Source organism: Sitophilus oryzae, unplaced genomic scaffold (genome assembly GCF_002938485.1).
Source record: "Sitophilus oryzae breed Bouriz unplaced genomic scaffold, Soryzae_2.0 scaffold_690_pilon_pilon, whole genome shotgun sequence".
Classification (NCBI taxonomy): Eukaryota; Metazoa; Arthropoda; class Insecta; order Coleoptera; family Curculionidae; genus Sitophilus; species Sitophilus oryzae.
In genome coordinates this window covers 2,996,232-3,022,272 of record NW_022147296.1, presented here as the reverse complement: position 1 = coordinate 3,022,272, position 26,041 = coordinate 2,996,232, and the positions used below count along the sequence as shown (strand labels likewise).

Sequence of the window (26,041 nt, the reverse complement as noted above, 5' to 3'; positions counted from 1 at the left end):
AAATCTAAGTTGTTTTTTGCAATAAATTCAAAACACCACCCTGTGGAAAAAATAAGACGGGCATTTTGGATAAAAAACACTTTTCTGTAATGTTAGATGTATCCCTAACATTTCATTTTTGAATGTTTTTCCAAGTTTGAATTTACCCCTGTATAAACCCACCTAACCGAAATATACATGGTGTCCCAGAAATAAGTGCAATTATTTTAAGGGGTGGTAGATCTCGATAAAAGAAACATATTTTCCCTTTATCGTTTTTCAAATAAGTCTAAAATAACGGAGTTATTTTACTTTGAAAATTTCCAAAAATAAATGATTTTTTGCTAAAATTTTGAAAACCACTGGATCTTTTCTGGATTTTCTTTCTTTTAAATTTTATCTACTACCTATGTTGCCATATTATCAAGAAATTATTTTTTTTTAAATAAAACTAAAAAAAAAATCCAAAAAAAATTTCAAAAAATTCCGTATTTTAAAAAAAACTTTTCACGAAAAAAACTTTAAAGGCGTGTTTCTGGGGTTGAACTCTAATACCAGTTAAAATACTTGCACTTATTTCTGGGACACACTGTATAAGCCATTAAAATAATAAAAAATAATGCCAAAAAATGTATCAACTACAAACAATTCATACCATAATCATAAAAATCGGACTACAAATTCAAAAGTTATGAAACATCAAACTTGGTCAACATTTTAGGGTGGCGGAATTTTGTGCCTGAGAGTTTAGATTTTTTAAAGCTTCATATGAATTATGAAACATCAGTGGCGGCTTAACCATGAGGTTAAATGGCCAATGCGCCCCCGCCCCCAAAAAAAATCGGGAGAAAATTAGAAAAAACCTATTTAAATTATAATTTTTGTAAATCACTTATTTTCATCCTAAAATATTCAAAACTATTTCCAAATATCTCCAATTTGTCCAATTTTCGCTTGAAAATGTTTTATTTTACCTATTTTTTCTACTGCCGGTCAATATTTCATTTTGTCGTTCGTTCCCGCTATGTTTTACACGTATTAAACACCAAATGCCGCCGCGCCGCTCGTGAAGCTAACAAGGTAAGGTATACCACGTATAGAAAATATAATGGGTTCAGGTGCGATAAATATAGTTTATATTGGCCATTGACCGCGTCATTCATAAAAGGATTTCAGTCATATCGATGGAAAAATTTAGCCGTTTGGGTGTTTATAAACAGACAACAAATGGTGTTTAGTTTGTGAAATCGTGCGTTTAAAAGAAAACAATTGCTTAAATTTCGAAAAACTTTTAGAGAAAGAATTGAACATTGACTTAAAATATAAAAAATGTGAAATAAAACTTGTAGAAATGTGTATGTGTAATGTGTATACTAAGGGCTGGCAAAGGTTAGTCTTGGGTCGAGATTTCCGTATGTAAGAAGAGTACAATGCGTTTATAATGTACTGAACAAAGAGAGGACAGTAAACACGTCGCCAAACGTATGAAATAAACCGAGAAACGGTGCACATCGCTAAGAGGCGTGGAAGGGGATATAGCAGATTTGTCGCAGTTGACCGGTCGACCCAATCAATACCTCTGTCAGTACTTAAAGTTCTAGGGAAAGGTGTACGTCATGCGTTCAGCTTCCCGATTTAATTACGTCTCGTGATACTTTATTTGTTTATTTATTAACGAGTCGTTGTAATTTTCCCTATAGCTTGAATTTTTTAAGTGCAAGCTAGAAACACTTGCATTTTTGGTAAAAATAAGTGGAATTGAGTGGGCGTTCGATAGTGGTCGCGCTATTAGAACTCTGAATTCAAAAATCGATATCTCGAAATCTATTAGAAATAATAGATTGTAGTTTTTTCAAGAACTTTGTTAATATTTCTGCTGTATTTTCTTTGTAGACAGTATGTGAAAATCTTTATCAATTAATTAAAAAAATTAAAAAAAAATTACACGATTGCTGAAAATTGCTATGCTCTAAAAGTAAATGGATGGATTGTTTACAATTTTTGAATTGAAAAAACAACCTTATCGAATTTTTCTTATGTAAACATATTGTAAAATATCCGATCTTGAAAATAAAAAAAAGTTTCAATATCTAAAGTGTCTGTCAGTTCCGTAATTAATAAATTTCTAATTGAAATATAATAACTTCAGTTAACTTCTATTAATAAATAAATAAAGCCATTAATTCAAAATTAACCTCACTAAACCCCATCAACAATTAATACAGGTTTACTCACCTCATTACTGTAGCCAAATGCTTAGATTTTTATAAATTGAGTGATGGGATCGTTGGAGGACTACTAAAGCTACAGTTTAAAATTATTTTCAAAAGGTACCTACAGAGTGTCCCAAGTAAATAAAAAATATCAAAATGTTATTTTTTTGAGTTGGAAAATATGTATACTAAAATTAATGTAGGGGTGGGGTTAAGTAAGGTTTTCACCTTTCCCGTGCTTTTTTTGATAGTGGCAAAAATCAAATGTTAAAGCACTATACTCTGTTTTTTTTCTCAGGTAAGATTTCGACAGACGATGACAAAAAAAAAGGAGATGACGTCCCATACCAATCTATTTATTTTACTAAAAAAAGTTTCTAATCATTTTAAAGTTATCTATGGATGGGTTTAAATATAAATCCGTCATGCGTCGTGTCTTGTTGTTTTTAACCAGTTTTATTGGTTTATTTAAAAAAATGACAGATAGTATTTCAATTTTATTGGTTTGACGGAACGATGAACGACAAACGGACGCCGATGCGTATGAACTCGCCTTTAGATTTTTTTCATTTTTGACGCTTGTCAAAGTCTTGCCAAATTATAGGTTATAATTTTGTGTCAACTTTTGTTAAATACCCTGCGTTTTGGAAGATGATGCATTTTGATTCGTATTATTACGTGTATTTTGTGTCTTTTGAAGTCAAGTGGAGGAAAAATCGAGTGAAAATTAACTGTAGACCCAGAGCACAGCTTATGGTTAATACTCGCTGCCCAGGCAGAAAGTCTTATACACCAATGAAGTTGCCATCTATAAAGTTTGTATACCATTTCGTCGTAGATAAGTGCATCTCGTATATGGTAGAAGGATCAAACTAAACACAAACTAAAAACTGGAGTAGCTGTAAAATATCGACATCACACGATAGGTGATTTTAGTACTGCAGAAAAATAATGTCAAAAGGTACTGGTTTAAAAAAATTAAGATTAAAGTTAATTAATCAACCTTTAAGGTATAAAATTTGGTAGGTGTTATTATTAATAAAATAGTTTGTTTTATTTACCTATGTTGTTTTATTTATTCCTGTGGAATATTACAAATTTGTATTTGTACATAAGTTATATTGATAAATATAATCATAAATGAGGGTAGTTTCATAAAGCTTGAAAGTAAATAATAGTTCTTTTTATATTTTTTGGTATGTAGTGGTCTTGTTCTTGTTTGTTTTGTATTAACACATACCGTTTTTTATTAAATAAAATAACTCGATTACATTTTTTCAGTTTTATACAGTTTTTTTCACAATATTTTGAAGTAATCACTTGTCATCTTGTCAATCAAATTTTAAATATTTCCTGCTATGCGTTCCAGTTGTACCAACTTATTTCTTTGGTAAATAAAATAAACTAGTTTGAAATTAAAATGACAGACACATCTATCACTGTCAAGGCTCTTCTCGTTGGACAGACTATAGTCACCCAAAATCTCATTAAAATCGGTTCTTAAAATATGTTTATTTTTTTAAAGTTTGATGCCCTCTAACGGACAAACGAAGCACTTTTGTATAGAGGTAAATTGTGTCCAATAAACTTATTTTGATTCCAAAAATACGTAGTCCACGGAATATTGGAACACCCTGTATTATTCTTATTTGGCTGTCTGTGGTGTTCATAATAATCGAAATAAACTGCAAAAACTCTAAGCATATTCAGAAAAAAAAAGAACGTAAGCTAAAATCAAGTAGGCCAAAGGAGAATCGTCGCATTTCTTATTCATTTGTTTCATAAGTTATTCATGGCCGTTTTAGCTTACGTCAAAATTTAATCCAGTTTTTCCCAAACGAAGGATATGCGTCTCCGCTGATAGGATTCTTTTTATAGAAATTCTTTAGGGATAGAATGAAGTAACGACAAAAGGGTGAAAATTATTTTCTATGTCGTGGGAAAGAAGGTAGAAGAAAACTGGAAATCAAATCTACAGAGTGGTGCAATAATGGCAGCGGCGCGGCGCCACAGTGCTTCGTCCCATGGACAAAAATCGAAAAAAAAAGTTAAAATTTACTAATATCTGAATATGTAATTTTATACTTATAGAAATCTTCAACCATCCTGTATATTATTTTCCATAAACAGCGTTTTTTGTTAGCAAATATTTTCACTAAAAATAAATTTTGCGGTCATTATCTTATCAGTGAAAAGAATAACATTCATAGTAGTTCTGTATATTATGGAGTTAAGCGGTACGTACTTAATTGAAAGCCACTATGGATATTATTAAACAAGGTATGTACTTTAAATTTATTTCTAAACAAGTTCGTGATTGTTTAGTTTTTATTTATTTTTTAAGATGATTCTTAAATGGGTATAAAAATTTTACGTTTTCAAACTTCAAAAAGGCATTTAAAAAAACATATCAAAACATATCGTATTTATTAAATATTTTTGTTCCCATATTCACACACTTTTAATTTTGTATAGTTCACCTGCGTGCTTGCGACGAAGTTTATTTTACAATACTTTTCAGATGGAGTAAAATTGATAAGCAATGCCGATCTGGTTAATACTTGGCTTGATCATAGGGACAAGAACTCAAAATTATTTGTATTTCAAAAAATGTGTTCTTTATTAGATATTGATGAACCTTCCAGTCGAATGAGACATCACTTGTGCCTGAAAAAGCCCACTATGTTGGAGCGAAACGTCGCATAAGAAAAGTTTCCATCTTTAATTTATTATAAAACCTCATACCCAAGAAAAGGAAAAAATATTATATGGATATGGTCTATTAAAGAGGTAACTATTAACATCGAACCCCTCATACCAACAAAAGAACAGTAACAACGCGAAAAAGTAACATATTAGAAAATGATGTACAGAAATATCTTACATGTGAGGATACTTCATCTACCTGTGATTTGGATACTATAAATTTGGAAGATTCTGTCAGCAGTGATTCTTCTGAATCATCAGAGTAGTTACGATTTATGCATTTTGGAGTCCTAAAAGTAAATTTATAGTATCTTAAGATTTTTTTTTTAATTAAATATAACATTAATGTTTCTTTTCATTATTTCATTGTTTGTTTTCAAAGAAAAACATTTTTATCTTATATTAGGCTTATATTGTAGGAATCATGTTCTAATGTTATTTCAATTTTTTTATCACAGGGATTTATTTAATACTACACCGTTTTCATACTATAAATTATTATTTCCTTAGATGGAACACAGGTCCAACATTTTTATTATTTATAAGACTTTTTTTCATAAACGTGGGACTAAGAACATCATCATTTAGTACAATGAGAGTACTCATCATTTGTGTCAAATAAACCTAGTTTGAATAAATTGCCTACAATAAAAAAGAAGTTTTGCATTTTTGTCCTCTCGAGCCATATGTTCGAAGCACTGTGCGGCGTAGCGGGGCTTCTTCCAAGAACTTGTTGATATCGTTACGTTCCAGGGCTTTTGATTTCCTTGTCTTATGATCTTTTCCGTTGATTTTGAAAAAAATTCCCTATCATATACGCCACGAGACTTTTCTAGCAATATTTGTGCTGTAGCCGCCTCTTCCTGGTTAATAATTTCTTGCTGAAGATCTTCCTCAATCATTTTTCTTTATATCTGACTTGCTTGTTGATAATTCACTATTTTATCGTTAAACAATCGTGATTTATCTAAATGACGTCTTAATGTAAGTTAAAGAATATACCTAGCTAGAAAAAGAATGGACTCTGCCATACTGAAAAATGGTCCTACAGAAGTGGCGCCATCTATTGAGTAGGGCTGTTTTAAATGGATCGAAGCGCGGGCTTCTTAAATGAGCGTATTTAGTATTTATTGAATTTTACTCTAAAATAATTAAATTTGATTATTAAATCTTATTTTTTACACAAATTCAACAATACTAATAACAAGTATCGTTGTTATGTGTAAAAAATAAGATTTAACATTTATTGTATAATTTATACAATTTTTATTATTTAAAGTTTTTATTTATAAGTCAAATATTTAAACATCGTTTATTCTAATAAAACAAGACCAACGTAATACGCCCAAAGTTTTGTAAATGGAGTAAATATAAACAGGTACTTAAATGATGGCAAAAATAAAAGACTTACATTATATTTTTAGGACCACAAACAAAAGGAATTGTCTAATTAAAACACATATAACAAATTATAGTTTGAAAAACGTTTTGATAATCATTTATTTGATAATATTATGATCGGCGCTATGACAACGACAATATTTTTTGAGAATTTGACAATAATATGACAATGGCCGTTGGAAACTATGGAAACTACAAAAAATTCTGATTTAACGCCATCTGGCAATAACTAGTAGCAACTTCTTAACCTAAAAATTAATTGCACTACCACCTAGTGGCTAGGGCTGGAACTATTTTATTTGAGATTTCCGTGGAAACGGTGGAATCGCTTTTGCTATTTCACTTTCCCGCCCCTGAATGTAAGTGCTATTTATTATTGATCTTCTTTGAATAAGAAGACTAAGGAAGGAGCATAATGCTATCCATGTATTCATGCATGGTGGGCGGAAAAAGCACCATAAAAGCACTCTAGGGTGGGGATCCTTGACAGTTCTGTTTGACGATTCATTTGACACATTTGAATTTGATTTGAAATTTTGTAGATTTGTCAGTCTTTACGGAGCTTATTTTATGTTATTTATTATTTATTCTACTACTGATAGTTGTATAAAGGTAGTAAATCTAGATGGAAATTGTGGCAGAACTTAAATTAACAGTGACACTATCGCGATTTATCGAAAAAGACTCTAAAATAGTTGTTAAAGGACACTGATAAACCGGAATTTAAGTCCGCCATATTTGAGGCACATCGCGGTGTACCTAAGATTTTTGATATGCTCCTTCCTTAGTCTTCTTATTCAAAGTTGATATTATATATTGCATAGTAACATAAACGCACACCTGAATTTATTAATTCGCAACAATGAAAGTAGAACTGGTAGATCCTTTTAAATCAATTATTCTTTAGAGATTGGACATGAAACAGTTCTGCTGTTGGATAACATTTTGGATGACACTCGCGTGTTATAACATATAAGTCACTTGAGAAAATTAGCTAAACATTTTCCAACGTGAAAATAACTATTTTTAATAAAATCTTTAATTTTGAAGTTACAAAAATAAAATATACAAAATATGTAACAAGTTAATAAAATAATCAAACCAATTTAAAAAAAGAACAAAATTTAAGAAAAAAAAATAAAGCTGTGAACGTATCTGTATTTAAAATAGTAGACAAGGCCAACAAAAAGTTTATTGAGTGCTTTACAACCACATAACCAGTGTTCACTTTTATAAACCTTTCCCCTAAAATGACGAATACACGATTTTAATTTAGCATTAACATTCAAAATGTCCTTTGGAGGTCCATTATTTTTTTTCTGAAGTATATTTGTATGAAATTTTACTATAATTCACAATTTTATCAATTATTTTTTTCCGGTGTTTTGCATGATTATGATTCCAATTTTTCTTGCAAAATAAAAATGCAGGATAATTACAATGGGATATCGGAAAAAATCCGACAAACCGCAGTATTAACAATTTTCATGTAACTGACGAGACGAACGACATATTTGATTGATTTTTTTTGTTTTGTTCGGCATGGGCATAATTGACATTTTCAAATGAAGACAATCAATTTTTTGATTGGCACTGACATAAAATTCTGACTTAATTCTATTTAAAATTGGGACAAAAAAAACATATTTTGTTCTACACAGAAACACATTTTACATATTATATTTTCTGTATCTAATTCCATTTAACCATTTTTCAAATATTTTTAATTTGATGTCAAAAAAACGGCCCACCCTGGGCTCAACCCCAGCCCCCCCCCAGAGGGTAAATTGCTAGTTACCCTAATGCTCATGAAGGAAATTGAAATAGACAAAATATCAAGATGCAACTTTTAATTAACCTTAAACAGCCTATACAAGTTTGCTATCAAAAAAAAATGTCATGCATTAGATACTAACATCTACAGACGATATTCATCTTTAATTGAATTAAAATCTTTCATTATAATTTTAAATTCTAATCTTGTTTGCCGTTCGCGTAAATTCATAATTTGCCACAAACTTTTTAATATATTATTTTGAAATCTCGTAATAAGCCTTAATTAGATAATGTATTCAGGCTTGCTTTGGTTTTTTGCAATTTGGAGGAAAACCAGAGTTCACCGCGTTTTAATTAATATTTTCTTACAGTTTTTGTACGGAATAATAACCTTACACCACACAAAAAGTGATGAAAAACAGCCCAAAAGGTTATCAACAGTTAATATATATGTTTTTTTTTAATCATCAAATAGGTACACCATATTTTATAATTAATTTTTCTGACGTTAAAGTTTGACATTAGTCAATTGCTAGTAAAAAATACCATATAATATATGGTTTGGTATATGGTAATATATGGTATACATATTATGTTTTGCCGAAAAAAAGGAGTCAAGTTAAAATGCTGTATCTCTAATATATAAAATTCTCGTGTCACAGATTTAGGTTAGGTTAGGTTGCTGCGGTTCATGTTGGTTTATGTTCATTTTTTTTATGGGAATCATGGGGGTCCATTGCGATACCCCTGTATTATTGTACCAAACCTTCCTCTCCTTCTTTCTTTGCGTTAAGGCACTTCCAGCTCTTTGCAAAGTTCCCGATGTTACTGATGTTGGCTTCTGCTGCTTCCTCTAGTCCCTCCAAAAAACTTTGCCCTAAAGTTTTAAAGTGTCGGTATTCCAGTGCCGGACAGTGGCACAGCAGGTGCTCTATGGTTTCTTCTTCCTCTCCGCCAGAGAATAGGTACATTAAAGAAATGCTAACTTCATGTTAAAAAATGGAAACAGACGCCACCTGGTGTCGCCTGGCAGTACTAGCTAAATTGAGGGGAATTGGAGGGGCGGGGCTTAAAAGAGGGGAAATTTAAAAAAAAATATTTTTATAAGTATCACTGACTTACTGTTTAAAGTTAATAAACATATTTTTTATTACTTTAATATAATTTAATGTATTAAAAAATATGTCTATTAACTTTACACAGCAAATCAATGATATTATTAAAGACTTACTATTTTCAGAGAAAATTCATAGTAAATAAATTACACATTAGTAAACAATATCATTTATTTTTTAGAACTGCGATTTATATTACAATAATATTGAAATATATATATTTTTTTAACAACGAAAAAGAATATCCCGGAACCTGAAAAAGAAAGATGAAAAATTAATGACTTAAATTAGTTCAAAATACATTTTGCAAATAACTAGTGAATTGGAAAGATAAACATACTATTAAAAAGACATTTTAGTAGTATGTTATCATCTATTTACTGATAATACATTACATAAGTATATAATAGGTAAATAACATGCATAAGGCACTATGATACAACTACCTGTATAACACACTAATATGACAAAAAATATATGCTAATTTAAATTCCTTTAATGATCTAATGAAACACTATCTAGCCTCAATGCATGCCATTCCACAGGCAAAAAGAAACTGTTATACCAAATAAATATAAGCTGAATAAAACATAAACCAAGCCAACGTGCATAAACAACCAAAAAATGCATCAAAAAACAATTTTATCAGATCATACCCTTGGATATATTATGTATTTTATATATCGCACATCCCGTTCAAAAGTTTACTAACTCAAAATAGAGAATATAGAGAACATTGTCAGGAGAAGTAAAAGAAAATTTAAGTTAAGGCAATAGGCTCCTTTTTGCATATTAATGGCCAAATAATATAATGTTGATTTAATAAAATTTTACTGGCATCCTTCTGAGGTATAAATCAGATTAAAAGGACATTGTTTTTTAATAATTGTTTGTATTGTAAACATTTTTTGAAGACAATACAGTTTTGAACGGGCTGTGCGATATAAACAAGGATCTTACTATTATTTGAGGTTAGAAAGTATTTAAATAATATAAAACATAATCAAAATCATTTTTCATCATAAATTATAGAGGTACTTACGTGTTTTGATATTATTATCAGGAAATAATACGTTTAGTTAAACAGGTACGCTGCCAGGCAAGTTCTATCGGCGGGTCTTTGCAAAAGTTGAAATCTAAAAATACAAAAATACGTTTACATCTTAGTTGGATTTACGAATAAAGTATTTGTGTGTAATTTCTGACTTACCAGTTAACTGAATAATCGCGTTAAATACATCCAAATGGTAATTTAATATTGTAAAAAAGCAAAATTGTTTTAAATCACTTGCCAGGACAGCCCGGCCAGCTTCTTTGTTTTGTTGGCAAAATGGCCGCGGTATCATGATTTAAGCAATGTGAGTGACAAAGAAAGCTAATGCCTGGCAGATGTTGCTTTCTTTGTCGTTGGTCCTGGCACGTTTAAATTTGACTGTTGTCTGTTTTCCCATACAAGTGACATCCCCGTGCTCTCCGCATTCTCTGCAGTAGCTGTCGTTGGAAATCTTCCATCTCACGAGGTTTACCCCCGTGGGGCAGTTTCCAGTAATGACACCTACAATTATACGTACTAGGTTCTTTTTGTGCTCTACTAATTGTTTTGTCTTTTTGCTATCTACCACTGGCCACAGTCTTCGAGCTGTAGCGCAGTCCTCACGGTTTTGCCATGTGTCTTCCTGCTTGGCCTTGATCACAAAACATCCCCCTTAAGAACTTTTTCTTTAATGGCCATAAGCGGGAGTAAAAGACCAACCGCCCGAACAAACACCAGAGGCGCCACCGGTCATCAGATGGTGTAAAAATTAAGAAAATTTAATCATCCAATTTTGACACAAGGGGTCGCGCTTAACTTTTTTAATTTTAATTCAATATTCATTGTTTTCAAACTGTATTATTAGACTTTGTTGTATTTTGTGAATGTATTAATGTTTTCTTAGTATAAAGTTGCATTATATTAATTTAAATTATATTACATACTTAATATTCAAATATTATGACATATATGTCAGTTGCCGTCATGTTGCCGTCTAAAATGTCATCTTGATAACAAAAAGTTAGTTATTGTCAGAAATAGTTAAAATCATGTTAAAATATTAAAATTTACAAGTTATAATTAGATATTTTATATTATTCCAAGAACAAAAACATAATGGTACAGCGTAATGTTAATATGCAGGTCAAGACAAAAAGTGCCGTTATATTTTTCAGTTTTTGTTGTCACTTGCGGAAGTTTCTGTAATTTTAGTGTTGTTGGATATTTTTATTTGTGAAATAGAAATATTGCGTTTGGATTGCAAAACTAAAAGTGGAAGTTTTATTGTAATGTAAGTAAGCGTTTTTCCATTTTATATTTTACTTTTTTCATACCTACGACAAATACACATATATTGAAATTTTATAATTCCTTTTATTTTAAAAAATGTTAGAAAACAACCTTGTAATCCTGTAATTGACATAATTGTTATGTAATATATGCCATTTAAATGTAATATCACAGTAATATATTACTTTACAATTAAAAAATGTAAATTTAAAAAATAAATTAACGTGTTAAAAATATATACAGGCATTAATTGAAATTTTTAGAGTGCGAACAAACATGAGAGGCGCTTTATTACTTACTTTCATTTCTTAACATGATAGACGAAGTTCTAAAGGGGGATGTTTTGTGGCCTTGATGGTAGTTCCTATAGCTTCCTTCAGTGTGTTGATCATCACAAGTGGTGGGTCATCTGCCACGGGTTCTCTCCTGGCGCCCTCTTTGGCGTGGCTGTCTACTTCTTGGTTTCCCCCACATTGCTGTGGCCTAGTACCCAGCACAGAGTAGCTTTGGCGCAACCAGGACAGTGCTTCTTGGCAGTCCATCACAGTTTTTGATCTCACTGATTGCATTGTGATACTTCTTAAAGCGCCGAAGCTGTCAGGGTATATCACAGCTTGGGCGCTTTAAGAAGCATCACCATGCATTTACCTTTAATAATAAGGTAAAGTAAAAACTATTTAAAAAATCACTAGGGGTATAAAAAATACATAACAACCTATTCCTATTATAAAGGTGAACAGAGACAAAACAAAGCCTGAGGCGTTCTTATGTAATCGAAGCTTTAATATATTTTTTATATTTTTCCTATACATTTTTATGAAAATTTATTTTCTAAAAGTATTCTTCCCATTGTCCAAAATAATAAAGAGTTAAAAAATAATAGAACTTTTGACTAAGTCACGAATTCTGATATTTTGAACGTTGGGATTTTTCATGTTTCTAATATTTTTTGGATTAAAATATAAAAATTTATGATTTTGAAATGTGCCGCAAGAGATGCCTGCATGTGCAAGGTCCATATTTATTTTTGATCGAGTTAAAAATTACACTATATTTTTTCAATATGAATACACCTATTGTGTAGAAATTTATTATATTCGGTAGCTATCGTTTTTGTCTATTGTTGAAAAATTCAAACAGGCAACATATAATATGTTTGTGGAAAACGGTTAAATAATTCACCACTGGAATAGGAAATAAAAAAAACATATATAAAATGCCACTGGGATAGAATCCAAACGAAAACGTAATTAAAGGTAAAGTAAAAACTATTTAAAAAGTCACTAGGGGTATAAAAAATACATCATAACCTATTCAAAAAGACGAACAAAGACAAAACAAAGCCTGAGGCCTTCTTATGTAATCGAAGCTTTAATATATTTTTTATTTTTTATATTGTTTCTTAGCTATTACATGAAAATGATGTTGGTAAAGAAGTATTTGCTTCTAAAAAATTCACGATTAAAAAGGTTTATTAGTGGTTTATAAAAATCATAAATCGTAAAAAGATATATCGTCATTGTTTAATATGTCTAATTATGATTAGGCTTTTTACGAAGCGACTGAAAATCGGTAGGATTTTTGTAAAATTTCCTTCTTTTGTTTAAAAGCCGGCGTTTTTTAATATGCCTAGTTTTTTTGCAGAAAGCTGGATTATTCTATACGCCTGCGACATATACAGGTGTCAAAAAAATAGTGTATCTTACTTCTTCTTGATTCTACGAATAAAAATAAAACAAAAAGTTCCTATGAACATATGCCCTAAAATGCTTCCTGAAGAAGTTACACCCCTCGAAGGGGTAAAGAAAAATCATATATTTTGTTTATTTTTAAGAACATTGCTGAAACGTTTTTGTTGAAATTTGGTAGTATTACACACATTTTAATGCCAAAGCGAATAGCGATAGTGTAAAGTTCTGTAACAGCCCTGGAAGGGTACTTTCCGATAGGGGAGAGAGTACTAGTAGTGGTACTTCTTTTATCCTTATAGGTACAGTAATTTCAACAAATGACATAAAAAACTAAGCTCTTCGTTTAATTCGAAACAACAGTTGAATCCAGTAACGTAGTAAAATTTTTACTATAAATAAGAATTTGCTGTTATAATAAATGCTTTATTATACTTTAATGGTATCATTTCTGGAAAAGTCAATAGAACAAAATATGTCAATATATTAAAAATCTATGCATATTTTTGATGTGTAAAAAAGTACTATTCTAGTGAAAAATATATGGGTAAGTACATTGACACAATTATTTTTTTTAATTATTTATGCTTTAGGTCTAATTTTATCAATATGATAAATGATAACTTTCGAAGCCAAGATTATCGGAACCAAAATAGTATTTTAAAATAAACAAATCGTGTTTTCTAAACGATTATCGGATTTTTAGTTATTTTTCCTAATAGAGATTTAGTCTGGAAGATCTGTCTCCATTTTCTCCACTTGGTCTCTCCTTAGACCTAATGCCAGTGTTGTCCCGGATCTGTAATAGAGTGTACAGGGTGTCCCAGACTGAGCGTGCAATAGAAGTTTCTAGAGAACTACAAGATCTAGATTGGAGATGTTTTGCACATCATTGTTTTACAATAATTTCTATCGAATAAAAATATTTTCAATATGACGGCACTTCCGGAAATACCGGAAGTTGACAGCAACTTTCTTATTTTAAATAGGTACCCCCACATTTTTTATTACATAATAATTGAATTCTCTGTAAAATTTTATGAATTTTGATATCAAAAATCATTGAAAAAAATATTAAAAATATTTGAACTACCTGTCAAAAAAATTGTATAGCCTCAACGTCAAATTTAGTGAACCTTTAGAAAACCTTTTCACTAGAGAAATTAAGAAAGGTGGATTTCCATTTGAAAAAATTCCATGACAGCTATATACGGCCAATATTTTATAACATTCAAAAAATTTAATTTTAGGAATAGATAGCCACATGTCTTCTCATTATGTCACAGTGGCTGTGGTAATCACTAAATTTGCCGTTTAGGCTATACAGGGTGGCCCATCGAAAACGTTCCGCAAGACATAACGGCCAGGATATTTTTTTTTTCAAAAAATCCAAAAACACGTCAATTTTGTTTGTGAGGGGGGCAACTTTTGCCCCAAAAACGATTGCGAAATCTTCAACCCTCTAAGCGGGGGTATCATCCCCCAACTTTTTTCAAATGGGAAGGGGGGTCAAGTGGCGCGGCAATGAAAAGAGCTTTCTATTCTCTATATTTCCCCGCTTCGTTTTTGAAAATCGGTCGAGTCATTGAGAAAATATGAAGGATTGAAATTTGAAAAGTTTATTTAAACATTTATCGGAGTAAATGGTAAGGATAAATTCCTTGGACCAATTTGCTGTTTTTTCTTATTATTTCTAGATGTTTACGCATTTTTTCACTTGTCACAAGGTTGAACGATCAGGTGCGGTCTCAATATCGTTAAACTCACCTACAAAAGAATTTCCAAAAATACCAGCCCGCGACGATCAAAATCGTCTTCGTTGAGTTCTTGTACCAACTGAATTTTGTACGGGTGGAACTTGTGTTTTTTTAATATCTTTTGGACACTTGTACGATTCACGCCGGTCGCGGTCTCATTGGCTAATTTTCTTGTACTCAGCGTACTACCCATGGCAACTTGGCCCAATGCGAATACCTCCATAGCTTCATTTACTACAGGATTTTCCCTCTGCCTCTTTTTATTCATAACGGAACCAGTTTCGTGAAATTTTGCTACTAAATCGCGAACAATTTTGCCATAAAGATGTTTGTCAGGATGGCGTTCATTGAATATCTGCGCAAACCGATTGCCACATTCATCGTTTTTAAAATAAAGTTCGATTATATCCACTTTTTCTGCAAGTGAGTACACCATAATTGTTAAAAAGTTTAACGATATTGAGAAGAACTTCAACGCACAAGTCACAAAACAGCTATCTAGCAACTACCGCACCTAATCGTTTAACCTTGTGGCAAGTGAAGAAATGCGTAAACATCTAGAAATAATAAGAAAAAACAGCAAATTGGTCGAAGGAATTTATCCTTATCATTTAGTCTGATAAATGTTTAAATAAACTTTTCAAATTTCAATCCTTCATATTTTCTCAATGACTCGACCGATTTTCAAAAACAAAGCGGAGAAATATAGAGAATAGAAAGCTCTTTTCATTGCGGTGTCACTTGACCCCCCTTCCCATTTGAAAAAAGTTGGGGGATGACACCCCCGCTTAGAGGGTTGAAGATTTTGCAATCATTTTTGGGGCAAAAGTTGTCCCCCTCACAAACAAAATTGACGTGTTTTTGGATTTTCTGAAAAAAAATTACCCTGGCAGTTATGCCTTGCGGAACGTTTTCGATGGGCCACCCTGTATAATTTTTTTCAAAGACAGTTTTTTATGGTTTTTTTCCTCCAAAAATTTTAAATATTTTTTTTCTTTTAATACTTTTTTTCTCAAAAATGGTTTATGTTAGGTATAGAATGATTGATATCAAAATTCATAAAATTTTACAGAGAATTTAAATATACGATGTACTTAAACAGCCGTTAAAGGGTAGCCTACTAAAATGCCGTTAATAGATATTGTGACGTCGTTTATGTTGGCGGAAAGTAATGCCTAGCCATAAGCATTTTGCAAGAGCACCTGTGGCTCCGTGGTTGAGGCTATCGCTTCGTAAGCGAATGGTTCCGGGTTCAAATCTCACGCCGACCAGCACTTTTTTATATTTTTTTTGCTTATAGCGTGATCTTATTGCATTGGTTTCACTCTTTTTGGTTGGATTGGTTTAGTTATTTGGCGGGTTGATTAGCGTGGTTATTTGGAAGGTGTTAATTCATTGGTTATTTGGTTATTTGGTGGGGTTGGTTTTTACTAATTTATATTTGTTTTTAAATTTTTTTATCAGTGTCGAGGTTAGTTGCGTTGGTTATTTGGTGGGGTGGATAGCGTTGGTTAGTCCTTATAAAATTCCTATATTTCATAAAGCCGTCAAGTGCGTCACATCAACGACGTCATACCTATTAACGGCATTTTAGTAAGCTACCGTTTAACGGCAGTTTAAGTACAGCCTTAAATATATAATATAAAATGGGGGTACCTATTTAAAATACGAAAGTTGCTGTCATCTTCCGGTATTTCCGGAAGTGCTGCCGTATTGAAAAACTTTTTAATCGATAGATCTCATTGTGAAACAATGATATGCAAGAAATCTCCGATCTTCATATTGTAGTTCTCTAGAAACTAATGCACGCTCAGCCTGGGACACCCTGTGTATAAATGACCTTATTTGGCGATTTCATCTAAGATAAACTCCTCTTGAGATAGCCGGTTAAATTAAAAAAAATGATATGTTTAGTATTTCGAATCTAAATAATAAATAAAATAAAGAATATTTATTATTATTTGATATTTGTTAGTCAGCAAAGACATTATGAAGCGTGATAATACGTAAAATAAATTTAGTACACACGTTTCCCCAGCAGGGGTCGATTTAAATTTTTCAAAGAACGGCAGTCAATTTAAAGCGAGGATTCGTATAAACTTTATATCCAATTTGTGGAATCTGCGACCTTATCCAAGATACCGCATTTGTTTCTTCTAAATTGTGATGAGCACGACCTACTTGGCAAAGCTTCCAATAATAAATTCGCCAAATATCTCAATATTTTCTTATAACGTAGAATAAAATATACACGTGATATTCCATTTTATTGTGTAAATTAAGGCAATGTAGATATATTTTAAATTTTTCTTTTTTATTTTTTTTCCACAGCAACTGTTAAAATTGCCTTATATGGGTATATATGACAGCAACTTTCTTATTTTAAATATGTACCCCTATTATTTATTATATATTTAAATTTTCTGTAAAATTTTATGAATTTTGATATCAATCGCTCTACACCTAACAAAAACCGTTTTTGGAAAACAAAAATTTAAAATTTTTGGAGGAAAAAAACTGCCTTTCAAAAAGAATTGGGATAAACGTCAAATTTAGTGATTAGCACAGCCACTATGACATAATGAGAAGACGGGGATGGGTCCACTTAAATTGAATTAACAAGGTAACTGGACTCCGTTTCTCTTGTTTCAATGTCTCCGATCTTGCTTTAGTCATGAACCATCTTAGAAGATATTATTCAAGAAGAGATATTTTATTTCATCATTCATCATTGTCTACCAATTTCAAGCAATTCTAATTCATATTGAATTGAGTAGATTGTAAAATAAAAGGACTTTGCCTTTTATTATCTCAATATTTTATTGTAACATTTTCTACGTTTCCTACAATGTTTACCAATTTATTGTGCGACAGAATAACAACATGGAAAACCAAAAAAACAGACCTGTTAGAAAATACCGCTGTACCAACCGAGCTAACGAGTTGCCATTTTCCCGGCAGTTTCGTGAAGTGTAATGGAAAAACTGGCGCATTTCCGGCGATGGAAAAACGAGAAAAATGGCGACGGCCTGTTAAAGTGGGAAAATGAGTCCGAAGCGAACTAATATCGGGGAAAGCCCTTTTAGGGAAGCGCAGCGTCCTATTACCCAGTCGATCTGAAAACATCTGTACCTCATTATTGGATTTATTAAGCCAGTATTCGTTAATTGGTAAAGATAAAGTGGAATTTGTTCTATAAAACTGTAAAAATGAAAATTGGCGTTTTTTAACGAGATATTAACAGAATCTTTTATAAAAAAACTCTAGGATAAATGAAATTACCAATAATGTTATACAATACAAGGGTTGTTTTTTTTATATTTTGCATATAGAGGTAGAAAAAAACAGTAGATAACTTTCAAAGGCTATTTTTCTTCGAAGTATTCTCTACAAAGAGAAATGCATTTTTGCATCCGTTGGAACCAATTCTGCAAGTAGTTATTCCACTCGCTTGTTGGTACCTTCAACATTGCGATTTTGAAGGCGCTGACTGCTTCTGGGGACTGGAACCTGTGATCACGCAGTTCATTCTTAATTAATGGAAAAGTACAAAAGTCGTTATGATTTTTTTAGGTCGAGACTGGGGATGATCTAACTCGATGTTTTCTTGCTTTAAAAACTCAACTGTTTTTCGAGCTGTGTTGAAACTTGCATTGTCTTCGTGCTTCCGACCAGCAAATAGATATGTACCAATCAGCAGTAACAGTTCTTTGATCTTGCAGAGGAATTGTTGCAATGCTGGCTTAAACATTGTTTAAAGCTAAACAGTGATTAACTTATATATTTTAATTGCACCATTACATAAACGTTGTTTATGCTTATTTAATAAACAATTAAATCAAACGGTCATAAACGTAGCTTTAACGTTCATTATTCTGTGTTGTGTTGTCATAATATCCTTTGGCGCTTATACTTTTAGTACTTTTAAGCCATATTCTCCGTCCGCCAACTACAGGAAAAAGTAAAAAAGCAGCAGTGTAAACTTTATTTGCATTCATCAACCTAACAAAGGCCTTCGACTCCGTAAACAGGGATGCATTTTAGGCAATTATGAAAAAGTTCAGAGTACCCAACAAATTTCTTACAGTGTGTAAAAGCATCCATAACAAGTCAAGAGTGTCACATCATGGATCACTGAGCGATCTCTTTCTAAAAATACAGGAGTTAGGCAGGGATGTGTACAGCGCCTCTCCTTTCAACATATTCATGGCAGCGCCCTCCATTATAGTGGACAGGAAACTGTAGGAAATGGGAATGAGCATTAAATACAGATACAACGGCGGTATGTTCAACATAAAAAGGCTCAGGGCAAAAACATGTACAAAAAATTCATCAAAAAACTTCAATTTACAAGAAATGCTGAACACATATACCTGGGCATACGAGGCTTTCGGCCTTCTTGTAAGCTGAACATTAATAAAATTAAAATAATGTGCAATGTGCATTCCCCCGGAAGATCACAACAATGCTATAAAAATCGGAGAACTATTGGAATATGTAGCGGAATTCAATTACCAAGAGCATCCTGGAAATTAAAAGACAAGGCGACAGAGTTTTCTACAATCATGGCTTGAGCCCAAAAACGGAACTTGCAGTGTACCGAGCCTACCAAAATCTCTTCTTTAGGGTGAGCTTGTAGAAGCTAAGAAGAAACCAGGTGGACAGCTCAAATGATACAAGAATATTTTCCATGAAAACTTAAAGGGGATAAGCATGCAGAACCAGTGGGAAGAAGCAGCGAACAATAGAACACAATGGAGAAGAATTGTAAACTCAGTTAACAGCGACAACTAAAAAGTAGAGGCAACAAAGCAATGAGATTTTTGAATGTTCGGAGTGCGGAAGAGAGATAACATCACGTATCGGGCTTTTCGGTCACAGAAAAGCCCATGAAAGAAAATGCCTTGCGTAACCATCTAATGCGTGTCAAGTACTCGCCAGCGAGTAATGGCAGCAGTAGTAGTAGTACTTTTAATCTATACAGATAGCAGATTGCTTTAGTTAGTCGATTTAGACACTCGCTAAGTCAGTAGGCCATTATAGGGCCTAATGACCGCGGTTTAATTTCACCTAAACAATTACCTAAACAAAATAGGCACTGTCCAGATCTAAATCACTTAATAATACATAATTGTTCTACGTCATATTTACTATTACATCGGTAAGGGGGTTCTCATTTCATAAATTAGTCCAGTTACTAGCATATTGAGTGTAAAGGTGTGAAGAATTTAACCCGGATACAAGAAACGGATACAATAAATGACTTGATACCTGACAAACAGAATGAAAAATGACTTTTACCTCTAATACCGGATATATTATAGAATCTAAGTGTTATAAATCAAAATTCAAAAGTCGATTATCAGTTATATTTGAGAAATATTGCTGTATATGAGGCCGTTTATGAAGGCCGCCGTACATTACTAAGTAAAAGAAAGCAAGACCCGCAATAAGAGTTTCGATTACAGAGAACAATACTGTTTTAAAGTACAAAGTACACAGACAAAGCCCTCCCGACAAAGAAAAATCATTTTTCAATTAAAAATTATTTAACACCCGATCTAAAAAAAAAAGTGGGAAAGTTGAGGCAATTTTGCCCGTGTTGGTAATTTATTTGGCAGCCCTAGTTCAATAACGCCTTTTTTCTATGTCTGGGAGACTTTTGGCCAAAATAAACTGTTCCCAGCACGAGTCCTTGTCACTCTAAGAATTGTATTTATTTCTTTTAAAAACTTTTCAGTGATGAGTTTCCCGTATCTATAGTCCCAACTAAATTTCGGACAGTATAGATTGTTCCAAATTGAATTTAAAATCATATACAGGGTCCGGCAATAGTGCGTCGGGCATCTGTAGCTCCTAGAATAAAAAACTTGGAAATTTTGTTTAAGTGTAAACCTAAAGTATGTACGAGGATGTATTTCAGGAAAATATTTTAACTTCTATAGGGTTGCTCAAAAAAGTGTGAGTGGAACGGGATGATTTTATAAATGGGACACCCTGTATATTATTGAATTTTTAGCTTCCTTTCAGATCACCTTTACATAATCCTAAGATATGAATAAATAATATATTTCGATAGTTTCAAATCTATTAATAAATAAAAAAATATATATATTTTTCAACCTTCATTAAAAAAATTATTACAAATACTGAAATCAAAACTATAGTAGATATTTAATTTAGATGGTCTATACTTATTATCGTAATCTTAAATCATACAGAATGTTCAAAATTCTACGCCAAACTTTCTAAAATATAAACTAATATTTCTTTGTTTTTTTTTAAGTGGATCACCCTGTATATTATTTTTTTATTAGATGGAGAATTAAAAAAATCTTTTTTTTTGTATTTAAAGTATTTCAAACTTTTTAATGGTTTTGCAGATACACGCAGTATTATTACATATGGCATAACGGTAAAATACCAGAGAAAAATCATTCGCTGGCTTTGATAAAAATTTACTATGAAAAATGCCATATAAAATATAAAACCGCGAATATCTGCAAGACTGTTAAAATTTTTGAAATACTATAAATACAAAAAATGTTCATTTTTTAATTCTCCGTCCATTGAAAAAAATAATATATAAATTGTTCCATTTAAAAAAAAACGAAGAAAAATTATTTTATATTTAAGAAAATTTGGCGTCAAATTTTGAACATCCTGTATGATTTACGACTACTATATTTACAGCAAAGTAAGTACAAACAATCTAAAGTAAATATTTAATATAGTTTTGATTTCAGGACAGTTCTTGTATTTTTAATATTTTTTTTAAGAAAGGGTGAAAAATGTATATGTTTTATTTATTTATTATCTCTGAACCTATCGAAATATATTTACTTACTCATATCTTAGGATTATGTAAAGTGATCTGAAAAGAAGCCAAAAATGCAATAATATACAGGGTGTTCCATTTAAAGACAGTCATTCCAATCCAGTCACACTTTTTTGAGCCACCCTATAAAAGTTAAAATATTTTCCTGAAATACATCCTAGACCATACTTTAGAATTGCACTGAAACAAAATTTCCAATTTTTTTATTCTAGGAACTAGTAAATAATAATATCAATAAATAGATATTTTTGTTTTATTTGAAATTTTTTCAGTTATCTTTACTTTTTGATGATATTCTTCATAATGACGAGGTGGCTCTGGTGATTATTGCTGTATACGACTGAATATGGTTCTTAGTGTCGAGGATTGTGTTTGTTGAATAAGCTCATTGATTTTGTTGAAGATTGCGGAAATTATGAATATTCGCTTGGTCTTTGAAGAAGAATTGGAAAACATAACACAATATATTTGAAGCCTCATTAACAGTATGCACCCACAGTTATAGCAGCCGAACAAATAATATCTATACAACAATGTGCCAGAACTACTTAAAATTGTAAATAATAAAGTGGGACGAACTTGCCAAAATTTCCCCAATTTCACTCGCTTTAGTTGTTACTTTAAATCCATAATATTTCAAGTTAACAGCTTTATAATTCATATTTACGCTTTACTATAATCCTCTGTAAAATATATGTCATTTAAATATTTAAAAATAACTATTTCAATGTATTATTTTGACTTATACCGTGTGTTTCACGTTGAATCGTCGACCTGAACGTAGGATATCCTACGTAAATTTTAATGATGAATAAAAATGTTCCGTTTTAAGTATGGAACTTTTATTATATATGGAAGAATTTAGTGTAAAAGAGAAAATTCTTCGTCGTGATTTGTTTCTACAAAGTGTTTTTTTAATTATAGTTTTAGTTACGGAGTATAAAATATTTAACTATACAGGTTGAATCTTAAATAAGTGCAAATATTTTCAGGGGTACATTTCGACCCCAGGAACACGTCTATGAGGTTTTTTGGCTAAAAAAGATGATGAAAATCGTGCATTTTATTTTAAAATTTTCCTGTATATTTTTCGAAAACTTTTTAGAACTGCCTGTTTTTACTCTCTGATATTACCATAGTTACGGCTTTACTCTATGGTTGCGGCAAAAAAAGGGATGCAAATACAGAAAAATCCGGTGTCTCTCAAAATTTTTTTCAAAAAAATCATTTTTTTTTAATTTTCAAACTTAAATAACTAGGTTATTTTGGACTTATCTGAAAAATGGCAGAGAGAAAATATGTTTCTTTTATCGAGATCTATCAGCCCTAAAAATATATGCACTTATTTAAGACTCACCCTGTATACAGGGTGGTCCGAATTGTATTCCGGAAACATCGGCAGCATATTCTTCAGATAAAAATACGTAAAAAAGTTCGTATAAATGTATGTCCTAAAATGCTTAGTTTCGGAGATACAGGGTGTAGAAATTTCATTTTTATTTCGATTTTTTCCAAATAATTTCTGAAGTAACGTCAATATTTACATGAAAATTGGTGTATGGGTGTTTTTTGACATGAGAAATTTGATTTTGATGTCAATATGACTCCTACTAGTAGAGGGCGCCACCTACATGTGTTTTAACTGTTTTGAAGCGTAATAACTTTTTACCTGTATAATACTATCGGGGAAAAAAATATACATTCTTGTGACTTTTTACGCAAAAAATGTCTCTTTGTAAAAATCGCTACGAGCAACCGATCTCAAGATATTTAGAATGGAAATGGTCAATACATGCCATTATTAACGAAAAATAAACACGTTGAGTTAGATAGTTATTTCACTGAAATAAATAAATTTGGAATTTTTTTTTTTTTAAATTAATCATATTTTTTCTGCAAAAAAAAATGATGATAAAACAAATTTTTGGTACAAAAACATTTCAGATTTATGATCTCAGTCTAATAACTATTTAGTTAACATGTTCAATTTGTCAGTGATGACAGGTATTGATAATTTTGATTCCAAATATCTCGAAAACCATTACCCGTAGCGATTTTTACCAAGAGACCTTTTTTACGTAAAAAGCATCGTACATGTATATTTTTTTACTCAGTAGTTTTATACAGGTACGGACAAAAAGTTATTACTCTTCAAACCAGTTAAAAAATATGTAGGTGGCGCCCTCTACTAGTAGGAGTCATATTGACATCAAAATCAAATTTCTCATGATAAAAAACTCCCAGACACCAATTTTCATCCAAATATTGACTTTACTTCAGAAATTATTTGGAAAAAACCGAAATAAAAATTAAACTTCTACACCCTGTATCTCTGAAACTAAGCATTTTAGGATATACATTTATACGAACTTTTTTACTTATTTTTATCTGCAGAATATGCTGCCGAAGTTTCCGGAATACAGTTCGAACCACCCTGTATATATTAACCCATACGTAGTATGATGAAAACGGCAGAAAAATTGGCCTGGAAATGACTATCAATAACATTTTCAATATAATTTATATTCGAAATGACATTGATGACATTTATCATAGTTCATATTTAGCGATCGTGATACCATGGTAATATAGAATGTACTACAATATTTTTGGAATTAAAAATACTAGTAGCATGTTGTAGGTGTAGGTATTTTGTCAAAATTAATTAGACACTAAAGGTTGATTCTCACTATACCTTCCATATCAGGTCCCTTCCGTTTACATAAAATATTATGTCATCTATAAATAAATAGGACAATGCATACTATCCGTTCCGTTTCCCTTCCGTTCCATATCCCTTACTTCCATACATTTTTTGGCTGACGGACTGAAGCGTATCGGAAACAGCTTTCTCAAGTTTTTACATTTCTACCAGCTCTGTTAATATTTTGCTGTTATTTATTTATTCTTTCACGTCTTAATTATATCTATTAGCTTTTTCAAAAGATACAAATTTTTAAAATAAAACTTTCGTAATTATACCGGGTGTCGCATCGTCGGACGGGACATAGGAAATCCCATGTAAATTTTAATGGGGTCAATTATTGGCTTCCCTAATTATTTTAGAGAATAATTCTATTTAGGTTTATTGAAGAGCACTAAAACCCACATTCAAAAGAATAACTTTAGATATTTTTGATTAGCTCGTTTACGAGTTATCGCCGATATCTTTTTAAATATTTCTCCTTTCTTATGGCCCTGTATTTACTTATGAGCACCAGTCAAGGTAAAAGATAACTGTCAAATGCAGTTGTCATTTCAGAAATTTACCTATTTAGTGCTTTATTATTATTGAAAACTCATTCCTACATCGCAAATCTTAAAGATGTATTTATAAATACAAATTAATATGAATTAAAGTAAAATAAAGTAATCAATTACAAGGTTAATTATAGTATTATTACAATATTCAATAACTTATTAATTTAGGTACTATTAATTTGTTAGAACTTTAGGATTTAAGAAGTTGTTCAAATATTCCTCCATCGGCTGCTAGACAATAACCCAGGCGATCATAAAATTCTCTTCTTACATTCGCTAGTTGGTAAACTGAAATTCTATTTCATTCGGCAGAAATAGCATTTTTTAACTCGTCTAGATTTGGGTATTTTTTATCCTCGTATATCTTGTTTTTTAAATGGCTCCAGAGAAAGAAATCATATGGCGAAATATCAGGAGACCTTGCTGGCCAATTTACTGTATGATTTAGGCCAATAACGTTTCCGTTAAAACTGTTGTCTAAATATTCCCGAACAGCCAGGGTACTATGTGCCGGGCAGCCATCCATTTGGTACCAAACTTCCTGATTTTTCCTAGCGGCATCATGTAAAGTAGGTAAAATATGATTTTCGAGTAGTTTCAAATAATATTCTGCATTTAAATTTCGCGTAAGAAATAATGGCCCGATAATATTGTGTCCGAATATCCCTGCCCAAACATTTACTTTCTGTGGATATTGCGTCCTTGTTTCGACAAACCTGTGTTGGTTTTCTTTGTTCCAATATCGATAATTGTGAACATTGGGTTCATTATTTAAGGTAAACGTGCATTCGTCAGTGAAACACATGTTTTTTAAAAATTCCCTGTCCGTGTTTGCTCTTTCCATCATATCTAAACAAAACGCCTGCCGCCGTATTTCGTCCCTATCTCGTAGCTCTTGGTGCTTTTCATAGTTGAAAGAATAGTATTTATGTCGTTTCAAAATTCGAAACGCTGTAGTGTGATCTGTTCCTATTTCATCCTCAA

At 31.6% G+C, this 26,041-nt stretch overlaps 1 protein-coding gene across 1 annotated transcript in view; it reads right to left on the bottom strand.

Annotated features, from left to right (window-relative positions):
• Positions 1–26,041, bottom strand: part of LOC115888229 (FMRFamide receptor) — a 336,884-nt gene that overhangs the window by 233,750 nt on the left and 77,093 nt on the right. The gene's annotated exons all lie outside the window — the stretch shown is intronic.